The sequence below is a fragment of the Artemia franciscana genome, chromosome 8, assembly GCF_032884065.1.
Source record: "Artemia franciscana chromosome 8, ASM3288406v1, whole genome shotgun sequence".
NCBI lineage: Eukaryota > Metazoa > Arthropoda > Branchiopoda > Anostraca > Artemiidae > Artemia > Artemia franciscana.
This window is the reverse complement of record NC_088870.1, coordinates 50568299-50585224: the sequence shown is the minus strand read 5'-3', so window position 1 is coordinate 50585224 and position 16926 is coordinate 50568299. Positions and strand designations below refer to the sequence as shown.

The window sequence follows — 16926 nt, the reverse complement described above, 5'->3', positions numbered from 1 at the left end:
AATTATCTAAGACTTAAAAAACAGAAAAGGGTTGACATAGAAGCCTGGCAGTACCTTCCCAGAGTGTTTTTGACCCTGGATTAGTTACTGAGTTTCATTCTTGTAACCTATTCCCTTTCCAAGATAATGAAAATTAGCTAAACTAGAATTTTACAAATTTTTGCTTTGGATTCATTACTGGAAGTTCTATTTTCCTGACTTAACCCATTTCTAAGATAGCAAACAGTAGCCAAACTAGAGTTTGACCTGAAAATTTATCCATGGCCCTATAGGGTAAGGCTGAAATGTAAAGAGTTCTGACAAAGATGCAACACATCTTGAAGCATCTAGTAAGAATAGTAATTGGATTAACAATGCTTTATAACCACTAGGGTCTTGCTTCATCAAGGTTTTATCTCTGAAGCCAAATTACCAAGCTAAGGTCAAGCCTAGGGCATCAAAAGGATGAAACAAAGATTTCCAAGTATCTACATAAGTTTTCAAAAGCATATTCAAACTCTTGACTTCCTGTCTTAAGGCCTATGTGAATCAAATTGCAGGATATAACCCAACATTTATCCAAATAGCCCTAATACGAAAAAAACAAAATTAAACCTTACTTTTGCGTGGCTAGAATTCTATTTGTCAGCTTATAATTCTTATTTTATATAGACTTATTTATTGAATTGAACTGGATGATTCCTCCTCTCTTCCTGCAAGGACTCAGGAGGCTTCTTATACTATACCACTTGGATCACTATACCACTTGGTTCATATATAGACTTATTTATAGCCTACGAATTCTTCTTTTCGAAATCTACGCCTGAAAAGGTCAACCAACAATTATGAATGGTAGAACCCTACGGTTAAAAACAATGACAGTTCTGGTTAAATTAGAGTTCAACCAGTCAATTGTTTCACGCAAAATCACTTTTCATGACAACCTGGTTTGTCACTGTTTCACGCAAAAACAGCGGTTGAGCTCAACCACACGGAGTGGTTGAGCTCAAACAGTCTCTTTGGTTGACGCGAAAAAAGGCCTTAAAGATAGTTAACGAGCATCTTTAGTTAAGTAACTTAACATCATTATCATCACCAGATTAATATATAAAACTTTTATAGTGGCTAACACAAAAGTTTGAAGACCATGAGCCTTTATGCAGGGAAGAGAATGGAACTGCAATTGTTCAAAGAACCAGTGATGGTAAACAATCTTATTTTGACCTTAAAATGATTTTTACAAAAAAATTCATTGCTAAGTTCAAGCATTAATGTGATCTAGGCATATCTAGAGAAGCTTGGTTGAATAGTTTGTAGGGGTGAAGTCTTCAGGTCTTGCTTTAGGAAGTTTCTAATTAAATTCCTGTAATCCTTGGACAGTTGCTAGCCTATCCAGAGTCAGTGGTAAATTGTTTGTAGAGGTGGCATAGCCTAGAGTGAGTAATAGGTCTAATTGTCCAGAAAAAATGTATATAGTTCAAAGAAAGCTTAGTTCAATCTCACTTGACAGAAAGAAACACTGTGTCACTCTGGAAGCTGATTTAAAACATTCAATGATAATTACTTGAGCTAGCCTTGGCTAGATTGAATCCTGTAATTCATTGAAGTGCTTCAAAAAACTTTGCAGTTTATTGGTAGCCTGTAACAACTTTTTAATATTAATTTATAGATACATTTGTGCCCTCCTACCAAAGTTTCTTGTAGGCTACTCCAGGCTTGAAAACCTAAGCTTAGGAGTTTAAGGCCTGGTGTTGCTGTTATTTTGGTTGGGATAAGGGTCAATGGTGTGACTCTGTAAGCTTAGCCACAGTACACCTAGCTATAATGATTAGCCTATCTGGAGAAATCTAGAGGAAAAACTTAAGAAGAATCAAATGCTTTTTGCACTCAAATGAATTCAAATGAAGAATCAATGTTTTGTAACACTCCCAGCTACAGACATTGAATCAGGGTATCACTTGCTGTGCAATGCTGACCATTGGTCAGCATATAATTTTTTTCTTTTTTAAGTAGGCCTAACTTCTTGCTACATTAGAAAATAGGGTCAAAACTAGTAGGCTATGCAATTATGCAAAATAATGTGAAACTCAAACCCTCATGTATTGCTATCAAAATAGGAATTGAGAAGAATTGTATACATCAATGCATAACAAAAAATCTAAGCTATGCATCAATATCGTTGTTAGTACTTGTGTGTTATTCAGAACACACTCAATAAGTAAAGTTAGGTTCTTTTGTGAAACAAACTATGATGCAATTACATTTAAATTAATATTTATATATAGAGATGGTTAGGTTAGGTATTTGATATAATGCACCCCCCACCCCCCTTCCCCTAATGTGCAAATAAGGTTTTGGAATTTAGGCTAAGAGATTGGTTAGATAAAGAGGAAATACTGAGTCCAGTACAAGTGGGATTCAGATTGACATTCAGCACTATTGACCATATTTTTACTTTGGAAATATTGAGATGGAAAAATGGTTGGCTATTTGTATCTTTTTAGACCTAAGAAGTGCTTTTGATTCAGTAAATAGGAGGTTGTTAATTGAAAGCCTGTTAGAAATAGGCTTGCCGTCTTGATTTGTAGCAATAATAGCAGCTATGTATAGGGGGGTGAAGTTTGATGTAAAGGTGATGGGGAAATTTTCTAGACTAGTTATGTCTCATTTGGGTGTAAACAAGGATGTACTTTATCCCCAAAGCTTTTCTCCTTGTTTGTTAATGATTTAGACAGTTTTATGAAAAAATAATGGAGCCCCATTTGTATCTTTGGATTGGTTCAGGCTATCATGTATATTATTTGTAGATGATATAGTAGTAGTGGTGGTAATTTCAACTATTTATTCCACAGCCTTTCTGATTCAGGGGTCATTCTTAAAGAATTGGGACAAAACTTAAGATTTAGTATAAAAGGTGAGGTATTAATAAGGGGACAAACCCCCTCATATAGATAATAAAAAAAAAATAAGAGTATAAAAGTTTGTTATGTAAGTTAATTCTTAAGTTATGTATATTTTTTACTAATAAAAACGTTTGTTAAAAATTAAAGGTTCTAGTTGCTTTTTTAAGTAACCAAAAAATTGGAGGGCAACTAGGCCTCCTTCCCCACCCCTTATTTCTCAAAATCATCTGATCAAAACTAAGAGAAAGCCATTTAGCCAAAAAAAAAATTAATATGCAAATTTCATTTTAATAATTTATGTGCGGAGAGCCAAAATCAAAAATGCATTAATTCAAAAATGTTCAGAAATCAAATAAAAAAACTAGTTTTTCAAACTGAAAGTAAGGAGCAATATTAAAACTTAAAACAAACAGAAATTACTCTGTATATGAAATGGGTTGTCCCCTCTGCAATTCCTTGCTCTTTATGCTAAAGTTTGATTCTTTGCCACAATTCTACTTTTTAAAACAATTAAAAACTTTAGTGTAAAGAGTGAGGGATTGCAGAGGGGACAACCTATTTCATATACGGAGTAATTTCTGTTCATTTTAAGTTTTAATATTGCTCCTTACTTTCAGTTTAAAAAACTAGTTTTTTTATTTAATCTTTGTTTAGGGATTAAGCATAGGGAATCATGTTTGAGGAGTTAGCTTGGTAAGAGTTTATTTATGGGTGTTTCTGAATTCATAAAGTGTTTGAAAGTTTGTTTGCTTTTTTAAGTTGTTTGGAATTAGGTGCTTGTATAAAGTTGCATGTGTTTGCTATGGCCTGCAGGCTTTTTTGCAAATAAATCTTATCTATGACATTTTGCCTTTTTTTTCAAATAAATATAATACAGAATTTGTAGAACAGACAGAGAAGTTGAACAAATAGGCAGAACAATAAATGTGTTTTTATTCCCTTCACTGCCTGTTTCAATAGAAAAGCCAGGGATTTACTGTTTTCATTCCCTGGAAATTAGTCTTATACCTGGTTCCAAAAGTGAGATTGAATTTGTCAAAGCTTGGAGGTTTATTCCTCCTGTCTGTTTAAAGAAAACAGATGCATAATTGAAGTTTTGTTCATTTCTATCTTACATTTCATGGGCATCCATGGTATTTCTTCCTTTATTAATCTTCCTTGTTTCTTTTCTGCAGGATTTTTTTTGTCTCATTTTTAGAAAGATAAAAAAATTTATTTACAAATTACTTATACTAGAAGCACATTTTTAAGACTTTGACCTAACTTAGGATCCCTTGTTCTAAAGGCATGATTGAATTTCTTGAAGCTAGAAATTTCTTTTGTGGCAAATTCAATGGTAAATATATAGGTTTTACTACCCATAAAGCTGGCATAACTGGAGAAGGGGCTTCTCAGGAATTAATGACTTTAAAAGCTATACATTATACATAAAAATGCACATTTTTATGCAGAAAGGCAGCAAGTTATTTATTACTAATCAGCTACAGCAGGTATATCTATTGCTTTCTTTAACCATCAATAAAGATAAAATGCATGCTGAAAACTGAATGCTCTTTGGAAACTTTCTTTAGACACACTAATTGTGAGATGGATATCAACAAAATTCCAACAGGGTTTGTATTTACTTAAGATTTACAAACAAGCATATTGAATGCTCAATTTTGTGATATCCTAATCTCTAAACAGTAACTTTCCTAATAGTTTTCCACCAGCTCATTTTGCTTGGGTGGCCTGGCCTCTCCAAAATGAAAGACAACTGCTAGTAGGCTAAGCTAGTTCTGCTTGAAATTTGCTATATGAGTTAAGGTATCACTGAGATGGATTATGTTTTTTGCCGCATTTTTAACTGGATTATGAAGCCCATCTCTAAGTTGAACAAAAGATGAATTTTATCCATCTTTTGTTGGTTTCACAAGGATTTTAGTTGAACTTGAATCCTTATAAAAATGGCCCCTAAGAAACTTTTATAAGATATTAAAAACTTCAGGGTGAAAAATGAGTTATTAAGGACGGGGAAGCCACCCTCATTTATGAATCATTTAAGAATTTACTGTAGCTACTAGCCCCTGACAAATCTTGGAAACACAAACTTTAGATGTCAAGTATAATAAAACAAAGATGTTATTATCCTTGATATTGCAAGTTACTCAGAATTACAATGGACACCACCAAATTAAGCATTTATGTTTGCACTAATTTGTTGTAAATTCAGAAAAGCAAGTTAATGTTTACATTCCATCAGAAATTTTTTAATTTTGCAACAAGCCAACAACTGCATCCATAACCAAAATGATAAGATGCTTATCAATGCATTTCTGAGGAAAAAAAAATATTTGATGGGAGAATTTTCTGCAGGAAAAATTCTCCACAAAGAGGAAATTCTATCTAGGAAAAGTTATGTGATTTGATTTCCCCTCCACAATACTCTGCTCTTTATGCTACAGTTTGACCTTTTGTCTTAACTCTTGAAACACAAGGGCCATTTAAATAAAATCAGAAACTTTTAAGTCCTAAAAAACTGTTTCTATGTAATATAAAGAAATAACAAATTATTGGCTTTGGGTGAAACTAATGTTACCAGATAGTACACAAGAAATTGGGCAACATCATTCTTTTCCAAATTGGGTTTTGTTTAAAATAATATGTATTTTTCAAGAAAATCCTGACATTATGGGAATGATGGGAACCATTTTTGGAATTAACATATCAAATAGCATGAAACTTGGCAAAATACTTTACAGAATTTTCAAAACTGTAATTTTGGAGGCCAATGTTATCTATGAGTAAATTTATTAATGCCAAACCTGAAAAAATTAATTCCAAGAAATTAGAAGTTTATTCTACAAAGACAGTGATAGGTGATGTAGCCTATATGATTATTTCTGCTATTTAACCGACATTCTTTCTTGGGAAAAAGGAAAATAACTAAATGAAAACCATAAAATAGCCTAAACTCAAAAACATAGTCAAATAAAGAATATTTCTGCTATTTAACCAGCAAAACAAAATTAGCTAAATAGAAAGCATAAAACAGACCATAGCCAAAAGCCAGGAAGCAAAAAGAGACTTGTTAGTTGTACAGGCTGTCAGGTATTTAGTCAAAATGTTCCTATTGGGTTAGTTGGTCCATATATATGGTAAACTTTTTCTTCAAATATGCACATCAAAATAAAGACTCACAATGATTGTATACAAGATGACATCTTTGTATACAAGATGATGAATAACATCATAATTGCAGGTTACAACAATAAATGACTTTGTAGCAAAACAAAATAATGTATTTTAAATAAAATCATAATCCTTTTTTCTTGGTCCTAAAAAACTGTTTCTATGAAAAAAAAAAAAAAAAATACAAATTATTAGTCAACATAATACTTGTCTCCACTCCAACATTCATTTATACATATGCCCCACAATAGAGAAAATGGGGTAGCTAAGTAGTAATGCTATTTGGCAGTTGTTGCTAAAGTGTCAGCAGCTTTTGGAATTCTATTTAATTGTGCTATTGGCAGCTTTGGAACTTTGTCCATACCTGAATATACAAGATTGTGTCTAGAAAAATAATAACTTGCAGGATTAAATTAAATATTATATAACAACTTACCACCATTTTTCTTCATTTTCATCTGTTCCTACATCAGTATCCATTATTTCATCAATAAGCAACTGTAGAACTAAATAATGTTGTGTCATTTCTGACATACCACTGGCAGAGTTCATTGTATGAAGATTTGAAAAAAGCTGTAAAATTGTAAAATCTAAAATTGTTTCTAGCTGAGATAATCTATTGAATTTTTGAAGTTATTTGATATTTTAGGATTCTGTAAGATATCTGTTTCAATATTAGTGAGTGTTCTGAAGAGTATCAAGTATTAGAGATGAAAGGAATGCATACAAAGTCTATAGGTTCAGTTATTTTTGTTTCCTATCTATCAAAAGACAACAGTTTTTGAACAGCCGTCAGAAGAGAGAAATTTCCCTTCACAGAAAAATCCTAAATCAGCCATGAATTTTTATGCACCCATCTCTATGCTATATTTTTCATGAATTTTGGAATATTTGATGGAGGCTGTAAAAATTTTGTTCCTATATTGGGATTTGAATAAATCATTTTTATCTTGGACTGTGGTCTCAAAGAAAGCCTAGATTTAATTAGAAGCAAATACAGTAAACTGAAAACTGTGTTGTCACTACTCTGCTTTATAAAGGTTAAACTTGGTGAACTGAATATTTCAAATATATGTCATCCACTTTACTCTAAATTAAATCCTACCTGCAAGTTTCTGTTTCTTTCTCTTGTTAAGTTTAGGTCATGGGCCTAAGTATGAGCCTGATTTGGTTATTAAACAAGTTTCTGAAAATCATATTGCCCTAACAACAAAATGTTCTGTGTTCACAAATTAATGCCCAAGAAAACATTTTTAATTATCATGAAAAATTGGCATTTTTTATATAGCTTATACCTTTGATCTGATACAAGTTTAACCTATTCACAAGCAAATACTATAAAATTATGCAAATAAATAAAAAAACGAATTCCATAAAAATGAAGACATGAAACCCTTACAATTTTCTATGAATAAGCTGAAATAAGTCAAGTATAAAATAAAACAAAATCCAGGACAAAACCAGTCTTTCTGCTATGCTAATTCACAAATGGCACTAATTTACAAAACTGTAAATGGGAGGGGGAAGGGAATTTATTTTGAAAATCTGAGGAGGGGGGTTCCTTGATGGATGTACCAAAATATATATATATTTCAATGAAAATTCCCAAAGTATTTTGCCAAATCTAGGGGAACTCCCTCTCATTTGATGCAGATCCATCATTAAAAAATCATTTAGTAAGCTCAAATACTTTTCAAGATAGCCTAGTGAAAAGGCCCTCATTTGGAAATTTTAACTAGCCTAGTCTAAAATTCTAACCTTAATAGTTCAACTGAATTTCAGAAAGTGATAGGCCTAAGCCAAAGAGTTTCAATAATCAACACTACTGTATGCTACCTCAGACACTAATGCACTGAAATTAATATAGAAACAGGATATTTAAACCAAATCTAGGTTAATGCCAACGGATTTATTGCAAAATTAATACCTTTCCATAATGAATTTGGCATTAAATTATTTATGCAGCATTCTGCTTTTCTTTTTGTGAACAATATAGGTCAATTTTATACAGTGGGTTAAATTTAAGATATAGGTTAGGCTAGCTTAATCAATCAGGAAACAATGCAGAAAAAATAATTGTGGTAAAATTCTAGTTTAGCTACTTTTAGCAATCTTGGCAAGAGGTTACGTTATTTAAACTATACACAAGACAAACAAGTTTAAACATGCAACTAGCCTAGAATATCCTATTCACACACCCTTAGAGTGTATCTAATTTTGTTGATTTTAAGATCAGTTCCAAAATATTCTAAGAGTTTCCTCTACTGGTCGGTGGCCTCAGCTACAATATTTACAAGTACTTATGCACAGGAAGTTATTCTAAATTCAGACTAAATGAGTCTAAAACAAATGTTATCAAAATCTTGGTCGTAATATTTTTTTCTATCTGAATAAGACCTTAGTTACTTCATAAGCCGTTCCTGCTTAATGTAAAATTCAAGTAACTTCTTTAGTTACTTTAAAATTACTTGATTTTTCACCTGGAACACCCTCATGGAATAGGATAACCTAAATTGTGATTCCTCTAGAACAAACTGCTTTTACGTTATAATACAGAAGATTAATAATAAAAGAAGGTAGAAACAGTTTACTAGGTCAAGTATTGTCTCTGATAGGCTATGCTAGCTACTACTGTAATCCAGATAAGACATGACGTTTCTAGAAGTACACTTTATATTTCAATTTGACTCTATTTTTAGAAGTTGTGGGCTATCTGGTAAAATTGTAGCTTAGTAACTTCTTGCTGTCTTTGAAAGGGGTTAGGTTAGGAAAATGAAACTTTCAGGGATGGGTCTACAGGCTCAAGTATATCTTGTTGAAGGTCATCTAAGGTCAGGGCCCTCTAGAGGGAGAAGGAGTAGAGGTAGGTACTTCAAAGTACCGTCCTGGGACATACTTTAGCCTGTAGACTTGCCCTGAAAGCTTCATTTTCCTAGCCTAACCACTTTCTGAGATAGCAAGAAGTCAATCAACTAGAATTTTACCAGGTATTTTAAAGTACCCACTTCCACTCCTTGCTCTGGAGGGCCCTGAAATTTGTCTACATGACATGTCTATACCTATTGAAATTTTGAAAAAACAACATTTTACCTTAATTTTCAGTTACCAGTTGCTTTTTCTCTGCCTTTGGTTCTGAAAATGCAATTCCTTTTATTTGAGTAGAATTCTGAGCCATATCAATGTCTATTTTTTTCAAAATTTAGGAAATGTATTTGCATATCTTTAAAACCTTATAAATTGGGATGCAAAGTTGTAAAGCTGAAAACAATTTTGTTATGCTTCATTCAAGCAGAAGATCTATTTTGCAAGGTTTCACTTTTATAACACATATTTTTAAAGGTCATCCAAGGTCAGGGCCCTCTAGAGGGAAAGGGGGTAGAGGTAGGTACTTTGAAATACCTTCCTGGGACATACTTTAGCCTGTAGACCCATCCCTGAAAGTTTCATTTTCCTAACCTAACCCCTTTCTGAGACAGCAAGAAGTCACTAAACTAGAATTTTACCAGCTATTTTATTTTTTGATATGGGACCTGATCATCTCTTCCTAGGTTGGTTGCTACCTCTGCAACCTGGATATTACAAACAGGAAAAACCTGTGACTTTTCTAGTTTGAATAGTAAGAGACAGATTTCAGAGAATCAAGCAGGTAAGTAAGTAAAATTTTGCAACATACCCAGAAAAGTTTGCCAATGATAATGTTGCCACTAAAGCTCTACCACTAATTAATATTACAGTTGGCCTACTAGGCCTATTAGCTAACATCTGTTCCTTATTATAAAAGTCTAAACAAAATTTCTATTAAAAACCACTGCATGACATCCCCTTGACTAACACCATTTATGATTAATCCTTTATGTTGTAGGTTACTGTGAAAATTTTTATGGAATTTCACCAATGCAAGTATACTCTTTTTCAACATTGTCTAAAAATTGATAGACTTGCACAATGTAAAAGCCTTGGTGGCTCAGTCAGATGAGCAAAGGTTTCATAATTGTATTGTGATGAGTTTGAGCCTAAAGCAGAGCAAAAGATGATTTATTTTACTATGGGGTAGAATTTGTTCTTAATTATTAATTTATATAAACCCTGATTACAAACAGGAAAAAGCCTACAGTTTTTTTTTCTTTGGAATAGTAAAAGACAAGCCTCAAAGAATCAGGCAGCTAACTACATCCAATATATGCAATGGTTTGTTTTTTTCTGATTATCATCTTATAATATATCATTTCGAAATTAAATTAATCACTGTAGCCTAGATTTTGTTCTTTACCATAAATATTTATAATGAACTATCAATAATTTATGTAACTTAATAGTTTGCTAACTAGCCTACAGTTGCAAACCCAGATCATTGAATAATTGGCTATATTTTGTTTAATGCAAAATATAGTATAGTTAAGCTGCCTTTACAAGTTTGTGTAGGCAAAGTACATTCTATATTATAATTCTTTATTGTGTCAAATTTAAAAATACATTTTACCTATTTTGTACTTTTTTTGTTGCTGCACAATTTTACACATTTGGAAATTTTTCATGGGTTAGCAGAGTTTATTATTTCAGAGATTATTATTACAGTTTTTTTTATATATTCGTTTGTATTATTTTTATGGCACTTGGTATTAGCCAAGTTACACATAACAATCACAAACTCTGTCTGTCTGTCTGTCCTAGTTTTACTAGTTTAGGCACTTCCAGATAAGTTAGGACAATGAAATTTGGCAGACGTATCAGGGACTAGACCAGATTAAATTAGAAATAGTTTTTTCCCTGATTCAACCATATGGGGGGGGGGGATGGTTAATTTGGAAAAATTAAAAAAATGAGGTATTTTTAATTTACAAATGGGTGATTGGATCTTATTGAAATTTGATATTTAAAGGATATCATGTCTCATAGCTGTTATTTTAAATCCTGACCAGATCCAGTGAGATTGGGGGAGTTGGAAAGGGGAAGCTAAAATCTTGGAAAATGCTTAGAGTGGAGGGATCAGGATGAAACTTGGTGGGAAAAATAAGCACAAGTCCTAGATACATGATTGACATAACTGGAATGGATTCACTCTCTTTGGCGGAGTTTGGGGGGGGTTAATTCTGAAAGTTAGAAAAAATGAGGTAGTTTTAACCTACAAAGGAGGGATTGGATCTTAATGAAATTTCATATTTAGAAGGACCTTGTAATTCAGATCTCTCATTTAAATCCTGACCAGATCCAGTGTCTTTGGGGGGAGCTGGGGCAGAGGAACCAGAAATTTTGGAAAAGGCTTAGAGCAGAGAGATCAGGATGTAACTTGGTGGGAAGAATAAGTATAAGTCCAAGATACATGGCTGACATGAACAAACAGGATCTGCTCTCTTTGGTGGAGCTGGGGGGGAGGATAACTTGGAAAAATAAGAAAAAATGAGGTATTGATATTTAGAAGGATCTTGTGCTTTAGAGCTCTTATTTTAGATCCTGACCAGATCTGGTGACATTGGGGGGAGTTAGAGGTGGAAACCAGAAATCTTGGAAAACATGAAAATTGAGGTATTTTTATCTTAAAAATGAGGTGATTGGATCTTAATGAAACCTGATATATAGAAATGTTTAATGTCTTGGATGCTCCATTTTCAATTCGGATCTGGGGACATGGGGGTTGGAGGGGGGAAACAGTAATCTTGAAAAATGCTTAGAGTGGAGAGATTGGGATGAAACTTGATGGAGAGAATAAGCACAATCACTAGATACGTGATTGACATAATTGGAACGGATCCGCTCTATTTGGGGGAGTTGGGGTGGGGGGGGGCATTGATTCAGAAAGATTAGAAAAATTGAGATACTTTTAACATAAGAATGAGTGACTGGATCTTAATGGAATTTGATATTTAGAAGGGACTCATGTCTCAGAGCTCTTATTTAAAATTCTGACCAGATTTGGTGACATTGGGGGGAGTTGGAGGAGGAAACCGGAAATCTTGGAAAATGCTTAGAGTGGAGAGATTGGGATGAAACTTGGTTGGTAGAATAATCAAATGTTGTATGGATCCCCTCTATTTGGGAAAGTAAGGGAGGGGGTCCAGTGCTTTGGCGAGTTTTGGGCTTCTGGACGTGCTAGAACAATGAAAACTGATAGGTGTGTCAGGGACCTGCACAAATTGACTTCATAAAGTCGTTTTCCCCAATTCAACCATCTGGGAGGCTCAAGGGAGAGGAAAAATTAGAAAACAAGGAGGTATTTGTAACTTACAACTGGGTGATCAGATCTTAATGAATTTTGATGTGTAGAATAACCTCATGTCTCACAGCTCTTATTTTAAATCTTGACTGGCATTAAGCCTCTGATTTTTCTTTTAAATCAATTCATTGATTCTTAGAATTTTGCAAGACCTCATGCCGTATGAGCTCTTAGCTCTTGTTCATATTAAATAAAAAACAATAGTTTTTTTTTAACTGAAACTAAGGAGCAACATTAAAACTTAAACGAGCAGAAATTACTCTGTGTATGAAAGGGGCTGCTCCCTTCCCAACGCCCTGCTCTATACGCTAAAGTTTGACTCTTTCTCTCAATTCTACTTTATTAAACAGTAAAAAACTTTAGTGTAAAGAGCAGGGCGTTGAGAAGGGAAGCAGCCCCTTTCATACATGGAGTAATTTCTGTTTGTTTTAAGTTTTAATGTCACTCCTTACTTTCAGTTAAAAAAAAACTAGTTTTTTTATTTAATTTCTGAACGTTTCTGTATTAATGCATGTTTGATTTTGGCTCTCTGCACATAAATTATTAAAATGAAATTTGCATATTAATTCTTTTTTTGGCTAAATGGCTTTCTCTTAGTTTTGATCAGACGATTCTGAGAAATAGGGGGTGGGGAAGGAGGCTTAGTTGCCTTCCAATTTTTTGATTACTTAAAAAGGCAAATAGAATTTTTAATTTTTAATGAACGTTTTTATTAGTAAAAAATATACGTAACTTAAGAATTAACTTACATAACAAACTTCTATATTCTAATATTTTTATTATGCATATGAGGGGGTTTGTCCCCTCGTTAATACCTTGCTCTTTACTCTAAAGCTTAAGTTTTGTCCCAATTCTTTAAGAATGACCCCTGAATCAGAAAGGCCATAGAATAAATAGTTGAAATTACTAAAGATACTTTAGCATAAAGAGTGAGGTATTTAGGAGGAAAAGAACCCCTCATATGCGTAATAATCTCTTTTCGTTTTAAGTTTTAATGTTACTCCTTACTTTCAATTGAAAAAACTTTTTCACTTTTATTTTTTAATTTTTTTTTATAGTAATGCTAGAAAATCCTCGTCCTTTTCATTGAATTTCTCTTCCCCCATGACATGTTCCTCCAAGGAAAGATCCTCCCACATAGCCCCCTCCCCTTAACCCTATCCCTCCCAAACGAAATAAAACACTTAAAACGTCTGTACACTTCCCAATAACCATTACTGTATGCAAACAATGGTCAAAGTTTATAACTTGCAGCCCCTCCCCCGGGGACTGTGGGGGAGTAGGTCATCCCCAAAGAAATAGTTATTGTGGTTTTTTGACTATGTTGAACAAAATGGCTATCTCAAAATTTTGATCCATTGACTTTGGGTAAAAAATGAGCATTGGAGGGGGCCTAGGTGCCCTCCAATTTTTTTCAGTCACTTAAAAAGGGCACTAGAACTTTTCATTTCCGTTAGAATGAGCCCTCTTGCGACATTATAGGACCACTTTGTCGATACAATGACCCCTGAGGAAAAAAAAATAATAAAAAAACAAAACAAATAAACATGTACCCATGATCTGTCTTCTGGCAAAAATTACGAAATTCCACATTTTTGTAGATAGGAGATTGAAATTTTTCCTATAGGGTTCTCTGATACGTTGAATGCGATTGTATTATTTTCGTTAAGATTCCATCACTTTTAGGGGGTGTTTCCCCCTATTTTCCAAAATAAGGCAAATTTTCTTAGACTTGTAACTTTTGATGACAAAGACTAAATTTGATGAAACTTATATATTTAAAATCAGCATGAAAATCTGATTCTTTTGATGTATTTTTTACTTTCAAAATTCTGTTTTTTAGAGTTTCGTATACTATTGAGCTGGGTTGCTCCTTACTACAGTTTGTTACCACAAACTGTTTGATTGAAAGGAATTGTAGTTGAAGAAACTGAGAGGCAGTACATACTAGATCAGCTAGTAATTGTAGTTATTCTTTTCAAAGCTTAAGTGATATGTTTCTGGGTAAAGAATACTTGTTGTAGAGATAGATAATTTATATTTGACAAAAAAAAAGAAAATGCCAAACATTTTGGTGCCCCTGCAAAGAAAGCCCCTAAGGGCTTGTTGACAAAAGGGGGAAGTCTTGTATTCTAAAAAAAAACTATTTTATACTATTCTACATTGTAATAATGCTAGATCCACACATATACAACAACCATCTTACTTATAACCAGCATTGACCAATTGAAGCCCATCAAGCTAGCACTAGATGCCGCTGTTCCCTGCACGCAAACATGTTATCACATTTTGTTATAATTCTATAATCTATATGTCATAATCTTATATAAAATCAAGTTTTTGATGTTGTTGTTGTAAAACTTTTTAAGAGCTGTGTGCTTGGATGTAAAGTTTATATCATGTGTTTTGTTTGTAGCAGCTCAGAAGCACTATCAAAAACAGTGATTTTTACACCATAAGCTTGAGAATATAAAGCGGTTATCCTGTTTACAAATTTGGTTTTTCTATTCATTATATTTTCTTTCTTATCAATTTTTTTATTCATTGTAATTTCTGTTTGTTTTAAGTTTGATTTTGTCATTTTTTTGTTGATTAATATTCCTAGTTTCTTTCTTCTTGTGAGTTTCTACTACTACTACTACTACTACTACTACTACTGATAACTCACCACAGCACCAAGCCGCCCGAGGCCAACACAGCTATGCACGCTCCTCCTCCAACCCAATCTATTCAAGACCTCCCTCTTTACACCCTCCCAGGTTATTTCCATTTTCTTTAAATCTGTATTTATGACATCTTCCCATCCAAGACAAGGATGACCTGCTTTCCATTTAGCCCCAGACAGTTGGCCAAAAAGGACAATCTTTGGCAATCTATCATCCTTCATCTGCAGAATGTGGCCTTGCCATCTCCACCTTTCTTTTATTATAGCCCTAGAAAGCAGGATTGAAACACATTTTCTTCAGCCTACTGCTTGAAATATGGTCAGTCAGATGGGTACCCAGAATAATCCATAGGCAATTTCTCTGGCAAACATCTAGTAAATTGTCATCTGCCAACTATGAAATAACATTCCGAGCCTTGGCTGTTCTACTTTTAACATCTTCACTGCTCCCACTGTCTTTACTAATAATACTACCAATGTAAGTGAAGCTGCCCACCTGATCAATCTTTTTGTTACCCAATGTCACTTTTTGTCTTCGCTTATTTTTAGTCTTAGTGTCTTAGTCTTCTTAACATTAATTTTCAAACCTATTCTAGCACTCTGAACTTGCAAAACCTCTAAAAGTTCATTCATTTTGCTCACACTTTCATCTAATATGCTTAAATCATCAACATAATCTGAGTCTCAAAGAGTTTTCCCTCCCCATTTAATTCCATGGTCTCCAATTGCCTTTCCTATGCTCCTTAAGACAAAGTCCATCAAAATGATCCATATAAAGGAAGATAGAACACAACCCTGCCTAACACCTGATTTAATACAAAATCAGCTGCTGATCTCATGAGTTAGATAGTTTTTGGTATTCTTAAGTTTTAATGCTGCTCTTTTGGGTTCTGTAAATTCTAATTATATATGATGTGGATAAATGTCCATATATTATTTGCACATACAGTAGTTTCATGTATCTTTGTCAAAAGAGAAATTGGTGTCCAAAAATCATTTTTAGTTGTCTCCCATTCTGGTTCTGTTAATAGAGTATGACCTAGACTACCTAGAGCATTGATTACCTAATAGTTTCTCTGATAAAATAGTTACAATGGCTAAAACTTTTTCTGTTATGTGCAAAGTTGAAATTAAAGATACCAAATTGATTTTCTTTTGAGATTGTTGCATAATTTAATGCATTGTTTTGTAAGACCTTTCCATTTCACTACTTCCTGTTTCTTGCACAAAAGTATTTTCTTTTTCTTTGTATTTTCACCACAAAAAAGTTAAGTTAAACTTCTTATTAAATTAAAAAAAAAAGACGAAAAAAAAAACAAACAAAAATAAACGAACAGAAACTATTACATATATGAGGAAAGTTGCCATCTCCTTGATACTTAACACAATACTTACACACAAATGAACTTATCCACAATGTATACTAATAATGCTTGGTCTAGAAGGCCTTATAATTTCTAGGGTAATTTGCACTTACTCCCAGGACCCAAGTCACCTGATAGTATCACCTTAAAAACTAAAAACTTAAAAACTGAGAATGACAGTAACCTAACAGGGCCAGTTTGTACAAAAATAACCATGGCTGCGTTTTAAGTCAAGTTTTATATGTGCTTAGTGCAAATTTTTGCGTCTGGACAGTTCAACGCTTATGTTGAAACATTTGAATAGATTCCTTAAAAGACACATTCAAGTGAAAAAAAGTTTTTTTTATCACACCTGGTAAACAAAGAATTACAAAACAGCTCTTTTTTGTTTTGCAGTTACTCTTATTTCTTAGAGTGATAAAATGGTTACAATGGCTAAAACTTTTTCTGTTATGTGCAAAGTTCAGACTACAGAGGCCAAATTGATTTTCTTTTGAGATTGTTGCATAATTTAATGCATTGTTTTGAAAGACCTCATCCATTACATTAGTTTCAGTTTCTTGCACAAAAGCGTTTTCTTTTTTTTTGCATTTTCACCTAAAAAAAAGTAAAGCTTGTTGTCTGTTTTACTCA

At 33.3% G+C, this 16926-nt stretch overlaps 1 protein-coding gene across 5 annotated transcripts in view; it reads left to right on the top strand.

Moving 5' to 3' along the window:
• Nucleotides 1–8541: 8541 nt before the first annotated feature.
• Nucleotides 8542–16926, top strand: part of LOC136030537 (PAX3- and PAX7-binding protein 1-like) — a 93046-nt gene continuing 84661 nt past the window's right edge. For 4 of the 5 annotated variants that reach the window (XM_065709586.1, XM_065709585.1, XM_065709584.1 and 1 more), the window contains exon 1: nucleotides 8542–8629. The gene's annotated coding sequence lies outside the window, so the exon portion shown is untranslated. Of the gene's footprint in view, nucleotides 8648–16926 lie in introns of all 5 variants that reach the window. The other variant, XM_065709582.1, reaches the window with a different exon arrangement.